This window comes from Oncorhynchus tshawytscha, linkage group LG21, assembly GCF_018296145.1.
Source record: "Oncorhynchus tshawytscha isolate Ot180627B linkage group LG21, Otsh_v2.0, whole genome shotgun sequence".
Taxonomy (NCBI): domain Eukaryota; kingdom Metazoa; phylum Chordata; class Actinopteri; order Salmoniformes; family Salmonidae; genus Oncorhynchus; species Oncorhynchus tshawytscha.
In genome coordinates, this window is record NC_056449.1 from 11809330 (window position 1) to 11813379 (window position 4050).

Here is a 4050-nt window from a genome sequence, read left to right on the forward strand (position 1 = left end):
ACTTATCCAATACAGGTTGGTTTACTTGTAAGGATATGAACATCTGGCTTTCCTGCTGAGGGTATATGTTCACATAATGACATTTCCATAAGATTCATAAGGGAGCATTTCCTTACACCATGTTGATGTATTGGATGGTTTATTGAGAGAGAAGCACATTCTTGTTACTATTGAGAATAATGTGTGCTGCCATGAAGCAAAAGGAATGCCAGAGCAGCAAGCGATGATCCATCTCCACAAAAATAACATGCAGTCCACGACCTTACAATCTCCAGAAACAACTATTCTATCTTAGATTTTGCATCTTGAAGGGAATTTCTTCTCAAACTTAATCTCTATAAGAAAATATAGTTCAAAGCTCAAAAGGAAATCATATGTAATTAAGGTATTTTTTATAGTAGCATAGATATACACTGAGCGTATAAAACATTAGGAATACATTCCTAATCTTGAGTTGCGCTCCCTTTTTCCCTCAGAACAGTATCCATTTGTTGGAGCATGGACTCTACAAGGTGTCTAAAGCATTCTACAGGTATGTTGGCCCATGTGGACTTCAATGCTTCCCATAGTTGTGTCAAGTTGCCTGGATGTCCTTTGGGTAGTGGACCCACACCGGAAACTGTTGAGCGTGAAAAACCCAGCAGTGTTGCTCTTCCACTTGCAAATTCCCGGACATTTCTGGGGGGAATGACTCTAGCCCTCACCCTCCGATCCAACAGGTCCCAGACGTGCTCAGTGGGATTGAGATCCAGGCTCTTCGCTGGCCATGGCAGAACACTGACATTCCTGTCTTGCAGGAAATCACACACAGAACGAGCAGTATGGCTGGTGGCATTGTTGTGCTGGTGGGTCATGTCAGGATGAGCCTGCAGGAAGGGTACCACATGAGGGAGGAGGATGTCTTCCCTGTAATGCATAGCGTGGAGATTGCCTGCAATGACAACAAGCTCAGTCCGATGATGCTGTGACACATCACCCCAGACCATGACGGACCCTGAACCTCCAAATCCATCTCCCTCCAGAGTACAGGCCTCGGTATAGCACTCATTCCTTCGACAATAAACGTGAATCAGACCATCCCCCCTGGTGAGGCAAAACCGCGACTCGTCAGTGAAAGCACTTTTAGCCAGTCCTGTCTGGTCCAGCAACGATGGGTTTGTGCCCATAGGCAATGTTGTTGCCGGTGATGTCTGGTGAGGACCTGCCTTACAACAGGCCTACAAGCCCTCAGTCCAGCCTCTCTCAGCCTATTGCGGACAGTCTGAGCACAGGAGGAGGGATTGTGTGTTTCTGGTGTAACTCGGGCAGTTGTTGTTGCCATCCTGTACCTGTCCCACAGGTGTGATGTTTGGATGTACCGATCCTGTGCAGGTGTTGTTACACTTGATCTGCCACTGCGAGTACGATCAGCTGTCCGTCCTGTCTCCCTGTAGCGGTGTCTTAGGCGTCTCACAGTATGTATATTGCAATTTATTGCCCTGGCCACATCTGCAGTACTCATGCCTCCTTGCTGCATGCCTAAGGCATGTTCACGCAGATGAGCAGGGACCCTGGGCATCTTTCTTTTGGTGTTTTTCAGAGACAGTAGAAAGGCCTCTTTAGTGTCTTAAGTTTTCAAAACCGTGACCTTAATTGCCTACCGTATGTAAGCTGTTAGTGTCTTAACGACCGTTCCACAGGTGCATGTTCATAATTGTTTATGGTTAATTGAACAAGCTTGGGAAACAGTGTTTAAACGCTTTACAATGAAGATCTGTGAAGTTATTTGTATTTTTTTTAACAAATTATCTTTGAAAAACAGGGTCCTGAATAAGGGACATTTCTTATTTCGATGAGCTTACTAACATACCCTGTTCAAGGGCACTTCATTCTTTTGTCTTGCCCATTCCCCCTCTGAATAGCACATATACACAATCCATGTCTCAAGATTTTCTTTACCTGTCTTCTCCCCGTCATCTACACTGATTGAAGTGGATTTAACAAGTGACATCAATAAGAGATCGTAGCTGTCACCTGGATTCACCGGGTCAGCCTTTTTAACTGGAAAAGCATGTGTTCATAATGTTTTATACACTAAAGTGTAACCTAACGTTTGCTCAGTAACACAATAGCCAACATCTTAATTACAGAGAGTGGAGATCATCCACTGCTTCTGACTAAGACAATAAAGCAATATAGTGAAAGGTGAAAGTGCTGTTGTTGACGGGAGAGAACAAGTGATGCCTGATGTTGGAGATAATCAGTCCTTTGGAACAATGCTCTATTAGCCTTGAGCACCACCGCCTACATGGGCCTATGCTGTCTCGTCTCCTCTAATGAGAGGATGGAGGGATGAAGGAAGAGAGGAAGAGTGTAGCTGATGAGTGCTGGTGCGAGAGGTGAGGGTTATGACGAGGGGAATTGTGTCTGTAGCTAAACAATTAAGCCTTCACGCTCTGACTAAACTCCTACGTGGCTCACTCCTGAGTTCACTGGTCTTTGCCAAGGTCACCCGCTCATTACAGAGTAAGAAACTCACTGTTGACTAGCACTAACAGAAGATTTGGAGGCCCTTCCTGGCTCTAGGCTCTATCTATGCCTATGAGACTATCTCTGCTGATGGGAGGAGTGTCATGTTCGATGCACACCAACAAATCAATACTACATTGTATGTGAAGTGTTGGAATTCTCTTTGGCAGACTAACAATAACAATTTCATCCAGTTCTTCCCTTTGTACCAAAACCTTCCTACATTTTTATCTTCATACTCACCTTGTTGCAAAGTTTTCATCTACTGTTTACCTGGAAACATTCAGTGCTGACACAATTTATTCAGATTACAATAGAATTTCAAAGGCAACTCCACCAAGGCCATTATTTCAACCCTGTTCAAAGTTCAAATGTATTGCAGTTACCAGAAGGTGTTGTCACATTCTGACCTTAGTTCTTTTGTTATGTCTTTGTTTTAGTATGGTCAGGGCGTGATTTGGGTGGGTTGTCTATGTTAGTTTTCTATGATTTGCTATTTCTGTGTTTGGCCTGGTACGGTTCTCAATCAGAGGCAGCTGTCAATCGTTGTCCCTGATTGAGAACCATGTTTAGGGAGCCTGTTTTCTATTGAGTTTCGTGGGTGATTGTTTTCTGTTTTGTGGTTCATCACTAGACAGGACTGTTTCGTTTCTTCGTTCTTCCTAGTTGTTATTTTGTTTAGTGTTTAGTTTTGATTATATTAAAAATTCTGAACATTTACCACGCTGCACCTTGGTCCTCACCTTATTCCACCGACGATGGCCTGTAACAGGTGTTTAGAAAATCAGTGGTGGAAAAAGTACCCAATTGTTGTACTTGAATAAGAGTAAAGATACCTTCATAGAAAATGACTCAAGTAAAAGTGAAAGTCGCCCAGTAAAATACTACTTGAGTAAAAGTCTAAAATTATTTTGTTAAAAATATATTTAAGTATCAAAAATAAATGTAATTGCTAAAATATACTTAAGTCTTGAAAGTAAAAGTAAAAGTCGAAATCATTTCAAATTCCCTATATTAAGCAAATCAGACGGTACCATTCTCTTGCTTTTTTAAATTTACTGATAGCCAGGGGGACACTCCAACACTCAGACATAATTTACAAATGAAGCATTTGTGTTTAGTTAGTCCGCCTGATCAGAGGCAATAGTAATGACCAGGGATGTTCTCTTGATAAGTGTGTGAATTTGATAATTTTCCTGTCCTGCTAAGCATTCAAAATGTAACGAGTAATTTTGGGTGTCAGGGAAAATGTATGGAGTACAAAGTACATTATTTTCTTTAGGAATGTAGTGAAGTAAAAAAAGGTAACTTTTTGTACAGATACCCCAAAAAACTGCTTATGAAGTACTTTCAAGTATTTTTACTTAAATACTTTACACCCCTGTAGAAAATAAACTTACTGTGGGGAAAGGATTATGGCATTTGTGTGCCTAATTTCTTCCATACAGTTAGAAAGTGAGAGAGAGAGAGGAGAGAGAGACAGAGAGGGTCTCTAAATAATACCCTCCTCATCCTCCTCCTACTCTGCCCTCCTTAATAACA